The sequence below is a fragment of the Maylandia zebra genome, linkage group LG6 (assembly GCF_041146795.1).
Source record: "Maylandia zebra isolate NMK-2024a linkage group LG6, Mzebra_GT3a, whole genome shotgun sequence".
NCBI lineage: Eukaryota > Metazoa > Chordata > Actinopteri > Cichliformes > Cichlidae > Maylandia > Maylandia zebra.
The window spans coordinates 26,530,479-26,541,565 of NC_135172.1; the positions used below are offsets into that span (position 1 = coordinate 26,530,479).

Genomic DNA, 11,087 nt, shown 5'->3' on the forward strand with positions numbered 1-11,087 from the left:
CAGCCCCCTCTGGCTTCTGCTCTGTGGCTGCTGGGTGACCCCTCATCTGGGGCTCTCCTCAGCTCTTCCCAGGAGGGTGGCACTGATGCCCCTCCGGTGTACCTCCTTGGGCTCTTACACTCTGGGACCTCTGGATGTCTAGGGCCTGGATCTCCTCCATGCCTGCTTCATGCCCTGGGGGACAGGGCTATGGCCTCCTACACCCTCTAGCAGACCGTTACATAGAGAAACCTTTTGAATACAAGCACTCTCATCCACACAGGTGTGCACGCTGGTGTTCACTGTTCATAAACACAAACTACACATTTCTTGGCTGCGATCTCAAAGCACATTGTGCACTGTCAGTCCTGTGTGCTGCACAACAACATTCAATATTTACTGTTATTTACACTTAGCTAGATTAATGCAATGGTGTTGTGTTTATTATGTTGCTCTCTCTTTTTTCCTCTCAACAGGTGATCTGGGAGACCTTTCTCACTGTCGCTCTTCCCCTCTGTTTTTCTTTTCCTTCGTCTTTCTTTCTCCTTTTCCTATCTCCCAGCCATGTCTGTCCCATCTGTAACAACTGAAAATAAAATAAAATAACTAATAACAACAAAGGTCGATCAAATGGACCAATACGGCAAAGCCATGATGATCCACTTGGTAAACACTTGGTAAAGTAAATCCATTGGATATACTTGTTGGCCTTCAGACAACAATTCTGACGGCTAAAGAACCAAACAGGACAGGCACAAAAAAAAAAAAAGATAGACCTATCTATATATCACCTGAGAAATACAAATACTAGGACAGAAACCAAAATATTAACAGTGACAACCCAGAATAACAAATAAACACAAATAAAACAGCCACAAAACACAGGGTCAGTGACCCAGGACCATGACAAAAACACCTATTTGTTCACATTTCTTTTGTTAAACATACAAAAATTGCAAAGGATACAGTAGTTTAAAAGGCATAAATAGCATTGTTGCCTAAAAAGTGCATGTGCCAAAGTGCTGTTGGCCTAAAATTTAGGATGGATGGATAGATATCTTTTTTTTTCTTTCAACAGCCACCAAACACCTAAAAACAGCAAATGAGAGCAAGTACAGGGATTCCGCAAAAACACACAAACACAAAGCGTGTACACGACGCATCAGAATCAGGCTTTCTTCAGTTTTTGTACTATTGCAGGATATTTTAAAGTTATCTTCTAAAGACCCAGGCCAGGAAAATCTCTTTCATGTTTTTTTTTGTGTTTTATCCTCAGTTACTTTGACACATTGGCATCTGCTGTGATGCTTAAACCTCTAAAGTCTCAGAAGTGTCAGTACTGATAAATGATCAGAATTATAATATTTCTGACTGTCTGAGTCAAAATGTAATCAAATCGGGATCGAATCAGAACCTTGTGAATTGGAATCAAATCAATTACAGAAATCAGTGACAATACGATCGTGGCTCAAGAGTTGGGAGTTCGTCCTGTAATCAGAAGGTTGTCGGTTTGAGCCCCAGCTCGGACAGTCTCGGTCGTTGTGTCCTTGGGCAAGACACTTCACCTACCACCTACTGGTGTTGACCAGAGGGGCCGATGGCGCAATATGGCAGCTTCGCTTCTGTCAGTCTGCCCCAGGGCAGCTGTGGCTACAACTGTAGCTTGCCTCCACCAGTGTGTGAATGTGAGAGTGAATGAATAGTGGAATTGTAAAGCGATTTGAGGGTCTCGAAAATTAAATAAATAAATTAGAGATGGCACGATACCACTTTTTTTTTATGTCCGATACCGATATCATAAATTTGGATATCGGTCGATACCGATATGAAACCGCTATAGTGTTTTTTAATCAATAAAATGTTTTTTTTTAATATTTTGCTGCTTTTTGTATAAGTTCACACTCAAGTAAAAAAAAACAACAAAAAAAACCACTATTATTATTATTATTATTATTATTAATACCCAGCCCTATTAAATACGCATGTGATCCCTTACAACACTAGGGAACATGTCTAAATCTAATGGGGGAAAACCAGATGGGGAAGGAAAACTGCAACACACACCAGACATGAGACTAACAAAATAAAACATGAAGTAACTAAAGTGGGGATATCAGGGTAGGGAAAACTGAAACTCGGGGGGCTTAACGACAATTCATAAAGTAGTTACAAAATGTGAAAGAAACCGCAATCTAAGCTCAAATTAAAGGAATGGAAATTCAAACATGAATGAAAAAAAGAATATGAAACTCTCAGAAGAACCAAAAAAGACTAAGTTAAGAACAGAATATCAAACAAAACTAAAATGTTAAACTCTAAAAGCACCCTTTTGGGTCGGAGTTCTGATTTTTTCCATTCTTCAGCCAGACAAGCTGTTTGTCATGTACAACATCATCCTCAGTACAAATGGACCAGCTGCGCCTTCCAGTCTCTGCCAGATAATCTACCTCCTAAGTGTGGTAATCAGGAAAAACCTTGATTCCTCTTTCTCATGTAAGCTGGCCTAATTTTTGGCACAATCTCTGGATTACTCAACGTCTACTCTGTGTCTACCTGCTCATCATCTATCAGTAACTGTCTTATCTGAATTTCCAAAAGTTGATTCTGTTCATCTGTACGTAACGTTTTCAGTGGGAGAAACGTTTCGTCACTCATCCAAGTGACTTCTTCAGTCTCAGTTGACTGCAGGTTTCCCCAACGTTATAAACAGTATGTTGGGTCTGTGTTTCCACAAGCCCCGCTGGTTTAGAGACTTATTCATCATGAAGAAAACAAGACAGTCAGCGATCGATCGATTTACTTGCAAGGGAGGCCTCGTCGGTGTCTACCGCACAATGACCCCAATGACGGCCTCCTCTCGCTGCCTTTTATTGGGAAAACAGTTCACACAATACACATCACAGCAAAAGCAACACCCACATGGTTCTAAGACAAGGCACTGTATGTACAGTGGGGCAAACAAGTATTTAGTCAGCCACCGATTGTGCAAGTTCCCCCACCTAAAATGATGACAGGCGCTGCCAAAAAGGCTAGGCAGAGCCTGTATCACCTACGACAACTGAGGAAGTTCAGGGTCTCTCCAAAGATCCTCAGGATTTTCTATACAGGCGCTGTGGAGAGCATCCTCACACAGAACATGACATCGTGGTTTGGGAACAGCTGTGTGAAGGACCAAAAAGCTCTCCAGAGAGTGATCCGTACAGCAGAACGCTGCTGCAGGATTGCTCTCCCCCCGCTTCAGGACACCTACACCAGGAGATGCCGGACTAGAGCAGCGCAGATACTGAAGGACCCGTCCCATCCTGGCAACAAACTGTTCCAACTTCTGCAATCTGGTAGAAGGTTCCGCATCTTCCGGGCAAGGACAGAGAGACTCAAGAGGAGCTTCTATCCCCAAGCCATCCGTGCCCTAAACACACACACCCGCCCTCTCACATCATCTATAACTGACTGAGACAGGACTCTTCCAGACACTCTAAACCAAGGCACAATGTACATTTCAATTCCTTTAATTTTAAATATGTTTATATTGTCTATCCTGTAAAATAGTCAGATGTCTATTCATATTAATGTACAGAATTCACCTGCTTGCTGCTACTACTGCACATTCACCCAGTGTATATACTATATGTATGTATATATATATATATATAATGTTCTTCCTCTACACCCCCCCCCCCCCCCCCTATGTCACAAATAAAGAACCTTGAACCTTGAACCTTGAACCTTGATGACAGAGGTCAGTAATTTGCACCAGAGGTACACTTCAACTGTGAGAGACAGAATGTGAAAAAAAAAAAAAAAATCCATGAATCCACATGGTAGGATTTGTAAAGAATTTATTCGTGAATCAGGGTGGAAAATAAGTATTTGGTCAATAACAAAAATACAACTCAATACTTTGTAACATAACCTTTGTTGGCAATAACAGAGGTCAAACGTTTACTATAGGTCTTTACCAGGTTTGCACACACAGTAGCTGGTATTTTGGCCCATTCCTCCATGCAGATCTTCTCGAGAGCAGTGATGTTTTGGGGCTGTCACCGAGCAACACGGACTTTCAACTCCCGCCACAGATTTTCTATGGGGTTGAGGTTTGGAGACTGGCTAGGCCACTCCAGGACTTTCAAATGCTTCTTACGGAGCCACTCCTTTGTTGCCCGGGCGGTGTGTTTTGGATCATTGTCATGTTGGAAGACCCAGCCTCGTTTCATCTTCAAAGTTCTCACTGATGGAAGGAGGTTTTGGCTCAAAATCTCACGATACATGGCCCCATTCATTCTGTCCTTAACACGGATCAGTCGTCCTGTCCCCTTGGCAGAAAAACAGCCCCATAGCATGATGTTTCCACCCCCATGCTTCACAGTAGGTATGGTGTGCTTGGGATGCAACTCAGTATTCTTCTTCCTCCAAACACGACGAGTTGAGTTTATACCAAAAAGTTCTACTTTGGTTTCATCTGACCACATGACATTCTCCCAATCCTCTGCTGTATCATCCATGTGCTCTCTGGCAAACTTCAGACGGGCCTGGACATGCACTGGCTTCAGCAGCGGAACACGTCTGGCACTGCGGGATTTGATTCCCTGCCGTTGTAGTGTGTTACTGATGGTGACCTTTGTTACTTTGGTCCCAGCTCTCTGCAGGTCATTCACCAGGTCCCCCCGTGTGGTTCTGGGATCTTTGCTCACCGTTCTCATGATCATTTTGACCCCACGGGATGAGATCTTGCGTGGAGCCCCAGATCGAGGGAGATTATCAGTGGTCTTGTATGTCTTCCATTTTCTGATGATTGCTCCCACAGTTGATTTTTTTCACACCAAGCTGCTTGCCTATTGTAGATTCACTCTTCCCAGTCTGGTGCAGGTCTACAATACTTTTCCTGGTGTCCTTCGAAAGCTCTTTGGTCTTGGCCATGGCAGAGTTTGAAGTCTGACTGTTTGAGGCTGTGGACAGGTGTCTTTTATACAGATGATGAGTTCAAACAGGTGCCATTCATACAGGTAACGAGTGGGGGACAGAAAAGCTTCTTACAGAAGACGTTACAGGTCTGTGAGAGCCAGAGATTTTCCTTGTTTGAGGTGACCAAATACTTATTTTCCACCCTAATTTACGAATAAATTCTTTACAAATCCTACCATGTGAATTCATGGATTTTTTTTCCACATTCTGTCTCTCACAGTTGAAGTGTACCTCTGGTGCAAATCATCTGGTGTGTGTGTGTGTGTGTGTGTGTGTGTGTGTGTGTGTGTGTGTGTGTGTGTGTGTGTGTGTGTGTGTGTGTGTCCTCCTGCTGACCAAAAGGGTTATAAAAGCAGGAAGCAACATCACAAGAAACAGATCTTCCAGATAGGATGTATCTGCAATAAGACACTACAGCCCCCCCACCCAGAACCTCGAGAATCTGGGGAGGGGGACAAAGAATTCCTTTCATCACAGAGTTAAAACAATGTAGAGATGGTAAGCATAAAAATGACAACATTTAACAATTCACTTTAACACAGTAAATTTGCATAATGACTGAAACCTGCCCACTGAAGGAACAATGGGCTGGGAGGTCAGTTCCTTTATCCTTCATCTTAATTATGCAAATTCTTATGACCATTGATCAAAAATCACTGATCAATGGCCATGAGTACCACTCACAGAGAGTTTGGCAATGGCCGCAATCACAGCATTGTAAGATGACGTAAGATGTACCCTTAGGCCCCCTCCTCGATTAAGAGATGGTCTTTCCCTTTTCACGTACGGGTACCTAAGGGATCATTTTAAAACAAATGACCGTGATGAAAAATCTTAGTACAACATAGACATCAAAAACAGTAAGTGACATAGTTGCCAAAGAGAAAAATAGTTAAGCTAAACACAGGTAAACACAGTGCGTAAAGTAGAATATAAAATAACAATTTTACCTGCATCTATTTCGCCCATATTATCCGTCTGTGGCCAAGAGGAATGCGGGACTTTTCGTGGCTGTTTTGATGTCGCTGTCCCTCTTAACCAATCAAATCTCACTGTGATAGCAGCTTTCAACTCGGTATGACCCAGGTTGATAGAGGGTGCCCAGTCTGGATTGCATTCCAGCATTTTGTAGGCTGGTTTGCCAAAAAACACAACAAACATTAGCCCGCAAAGCCACAGTAAACAAAGCAGCATAGCGCAGCATAGACTTATTTGTAACCTGCATCAACAATTATGTTATGATAAATTACTTGTTAAACACAACAAAAAACTTACCTTTGTGGAATTGCTTGGAGCAGACTAACGTGAGCTGGAGTGTTCTGGAACGTTATATTTGGTCTTCGAATAGCTGCAATCTAGGCCATCTGTCGCCTCTTCGTGACTTTGGAAACATGACTGGAACAATTTTTCTTCCACGAAGGAATCCAATAAAAATCGTTGTCTTTACCCGTCGGTTTCCCGTGTCTGTCATGCTACAGATTATGGCAGTTAATAATACAACTGCTTCTTGCCATTCTTTGTGTCTCTGTTTATCTCTGTGTGACTGTTGTCTTGTAATAGCCCGTGTGGGCTAGTACCACTTGCACCTACAATCCTTTGTGGTTTTAACCTGGAAATTACATCACGTTTTCAATCTCTATTGGTGCCCCTCAAGGATGTTCCTCTCACCGCTATTGTTCTCCCTCTACACTAATGACTGCACCTCCAAGAGCTTGGCTGTTAAACTCTTAAAGTTTGCAGAAGACACCACCGTCATTGGCCTCATTCAGGATGGTGATGAGTCTGCATACAAGTACAGTGTGGCGGAGGTGTCTTCCCTGGCATAGCTGCAGGGGAGGGGTGGAGCGGTGAGCTCAGGGGGGTGGTACCGGGAGGCAGGTGAGCCACAGGTGGTGGCGATTGTGTCATGAGTGTTTTCCTTCTGTGTGTCTATATAGTGACGGCAGAGTCGAGCGGGACCGGGACGAGTTGTCACGGCGCATTGTTATTATAAATAAAACGTTTTCATGAGCAAAAACGACGTGTGTGTCGCCTACATCATATACAGTCTTCCACAGGAGCTGCTAATCCAGTTCTACGCCGCAGTCACTGAGTCTGTCCTGTGCTCCTCCATCACAGTCTGGTATGGTGCAGCCACTAAACAGGACAGGAGCAGACTTCAGCAGACTGTACGGGCATCATCGGTGCCCCCCTGCCATTCATCCAGGACCTGAACCTTTCAAGAACCAGGAAATGGGCAGGGAAAATCATCACAGACCCCTCACACCCTGGACACAGACTTTTTGATCTGCTGCCCTCTGGCAGACGGTATAGAAGCCTGAAGACCAGGACCACCCGACATAGGAACAGTTTCTTTCCCTTTGCCATCTCCCTCCTAAACAGCTGACCTGTCACACTGCTCCCACTGCCAGACTGCAACTGCACCTTATGTACATTCTGTGGTATTAATTTCACCTCATTTAATTTCTGTCATCTTTGTTACATATTGTTGTGATTTACATTGCTGTGTTTGAGAGTCACCATCTACCGGAACCAGATTCCTTGTATGTGTCTGCGCATATACATGGCCAATAAACACAATTCTGATTCTGATTAACTAGTGAAGAATCAATAACCAGAGAATCAGCCAACAGGGGAAGAGCCGGAGAGATTTAACCAACGGTGAGCCTCTGAGACTAACGGAAAACAGCTGAAAACGGAAAACAAAAGAAAATTCAACTCTTGATTCTTAATGGAGATAACAGATGCAGCAGTGCACAGTTGACAGGTAAAATTATGAGCATGAGGATTTATTTATTTATTTATTTATTTATTTATTTATTTATTTATTTATTTATTTATTTATTTATTTTTAACTTCCCATCCCTCAAATCATGTCCTAGGGAAGACAGCAAGAAACAAGTTAAACATATTTTTATTTGCAGATTGTTGAATTCTTGGGATGACACCGCCTGAAATCAAAATGATTGAAAAGGCAGCTAGCACGCAAATTAAGAAAGATATAGACGCAGTCACATGAATGAGAGTCTGAAAATGAGAATGATGGCGAGCACAGATTTAAACCATGCAGAGTAGAGGCTGACTGCCTCAAAGAAGGTGGGTGGACTAGAGTAATGATATCAGTATTGAGACTGACAGCGTGGGAAAGTGGTCGAGATGAAATAGACTTGGAGCCGAACACCCAGGAATGCAGTCAGATGAATGATTACACGTCTTCATTATTGAACTTACGCATAAGGTTCATTTCAATAAGGAGAGATCATCTGTAAGAATTTAACATGATTTTAGATAGAGAAATTAATCAATTTGGTGATTAGACACTGATGACCCATTGTGACAGAAGACACCCCAAAAACTAAGAGCAATGTTACCTTGAGATGTTTGACATTATAGATTGACAACACATGATTTTTCAACTAAAGTAGAAAATTTTCAGATGCATCAGTATTGTTAATAAGTGAGATTAAATTTTCTGACAATTTTGACTTGTTTACATTTAAACTGTCCTGGTTTAAATGTTGGTCAGCTGTAGTTTTAAGAAACTTTATCTTTTCTTTACATCAATACAAAAAGAAAGTGACACATGACCACAAAAGAATGTTACGCTCAACTAACCAGTCACAACTTACATTTCCTTTAATGGAAAAATCTCCTCCTTTCATAACATCCGGCAGTAAGCCTTACTTGATTCTCTTACATCTACAGGTCATCGACAAACATGGGCAGGACGCTTTTTCTTCTCACTGCTCTCTTAGGTATATTATTTAGTTAAATCTGAAAGATTGCATTTGCACTTCATATTTTTCTTTTTGTGTAATAATCGATATTTAGTTTCTGAGTGTTTGAACAATATTGTAACGTTAGTTCTGATGAAATTGTTTAGTTTTTGATCTGATTTTGTGTTTGTCTTTCAGGAGTTGTTTTCTGTAGTCATGGCAAGCTGTCTGGACCAGAGTTAGTGCTAAGAGTCAGACCCGCCGATAACATCACTCTTCACTGCGACTGCCGAAAATCAAGCCGCAATTTCATAGTTTGGTTCAGGAACTGTTCTCATGAGAACCAGCCTTCACTCATTCTGAGGACAAACTACAAATATGATCCATCATACCTTGAGGACAAAGTAGACATTCTCAATCCATTCCCTCGTTTGCATTTAGTGGAAAACCAGTCTTCTGACTCCTATGACCTGTTGATCATGAACACTACTGATTCTGATGAGGGTCTCTACTACTGTGGAACTGAACAGAAGGAGATTGACGCAACATTTTCTCAGAAATATATTTACAAATATGGCAACATCACAACCAGGATTCTGTTGAGTAAGTGTTTGAATCTTATTTCTGTTTGAAATAGCTTAAGTTGAGTGAAATTCATTCAAAGAATATAATCTGAATACTCAGAATAAGAACAGCCTCCATAACTTCATCTTGGGGTGTTCAAAGAATATTCTAGCTCTAGTATTCATACTGTAAATTGCTCCTGATAAATAACCAATTTCAGTTTATGATTTAATTAAAGAAGTTAAGGCACTTAAAACAAAAGAGCCTAAAGTTATCCACAAAATGAGCTGATTTGTCGTTATTTTTTAAATGTAATTGCCAGTGGTCATGTACTATATAGGTCATTTAATTGTTGTTTTTTTTCTTTTTAGTCATTTGAGATCTATATTTATGTATCCACCTATATTTAAAAAATATTATTGCAATTAACACATGGGGAAAAATCTGTATTTTTAAACATGAACCATGAAAATGCATACAAATAAATTATACAAACTAATTATTGCAATTTGTGTTTGAGACAGCCTCCACCGTGACTCGTCATGACATCCACAAACCTCAGGAGGACTGTAGCGTGTGCTGGAAGCTGCTTTTCACTCTGTGTCCTTTTATTGTCGCTCTCTTCTCTCTTTTATCCTCTGTACTGTTTTACCAGCTTCGCCAAAAAATAGGTACCTGCTGTATTTGTAACTTCCATCTGTTCCAGCTGAACAACTTTGTACTTAATTTCCATCCTCAATTTATTGTATTATTGTATTTGTTATGTTCCATCTTTGATGTAAAATTTGTCCTCTCCTCTGTTTTCTGTAGAAAATAATACATCTCAAGATGACATGAAGACAACTGAAAGCCAAAGTCACATAAAGCAGGTAATCACCAGCGGCAGTAATTAACAGACTATCTTGGTGTTACAGTTACAATTTTCATTTTAAGTTACAGAGTGAGGTGGGGGGGGGTTTTTTTGGGTTTGCTGTTTACTTACAAACTCTAATACTATATTAACAACAATTTTGAAATCTCAGGATGAAGATGTGTGTTATGCTGCCCTGGAAATTCGTCAAGCATCACAGAGACCAAATAAGAAGAAAATTCAAAGTTCAGATTTTAGCACATATTCCTCCATCAATACTTCCCAGATATAAGAACATTCACATTAAAAACAAAAATGATAATACAGCAGTTTTCTACCACATTTAAGATGAAAAGCAGGTGATAGATTTGTCCCTTCTTGTTTAATCAGCTTTTCACACCAACTTTGACATGCTGTTCACAAACTCCTGATTCTATCTTGTTTTCAGTCTCTTTGGCTGATACTAAATGAAGACCTTTGATGACTTGACATTGTTGTACTGCTTAATAGATTCCTCACAATAGACGCTGATATTTCCAGAAGTAAACTGTGTTGAATTTATAGTGGCATAAAAAGAGAATACGGTTTGGTTCAAAACTCCATGAAGTAGTATTATGAAGGAAGATTACTTATGTAGGAAGGAGTGTTAAGCCTAAATAAAGGAACAGTGCAAAATGTATTTGTGGCATTGTGAGAGAAAAATGTGCATGACTTTAAATGGTGATACAGTAAATGATTGATTGTGTAACTGACTGATGGTAACTGTTTTTGTAATATTGAATAAGAAATCTTATAGTCTATTTGTAGAGAGATTATTCAATGTGTAAAATTAACTTTATTTGTCAAAAACTAACATGAATTTCACATTTCCCTCATTTTGGTGTAATGTCTGACCTGAATGTGCTTCATTAGTATATCAAAATTACTTTATTATATATCATTTGATGTAGTCGAAAGTTTAACATTTTAATAAGAGTCGGTGAAATGATAAGCAGCACTCACAGTCTGCTGAGTGG

The 11,087-nt window shown here is 40.6% G+C and overlaps 1 long non-coding RNA gene across 1 annotated transcript; it reads left to right on the plus strand.

Annotated features, from left to right (window-relative positions):
* Positions 1-8,661: 8,661 nt before the first annotated feature.
* Positions 8,662-9,883, plus strand: LOC143419188 (uncharacterized). The gene is made up of 3 exons (XR_013099163.1): positions 8,662-8,696; positions 8,856-9,260; positions 9,746-9,883. It is a non-coding gene; the product is annotated as an uncharacterized LOC143419188 (long non-coding RNA).
* Positions 9,884-11,087: the final 1,204 nt, after the last annotated feature.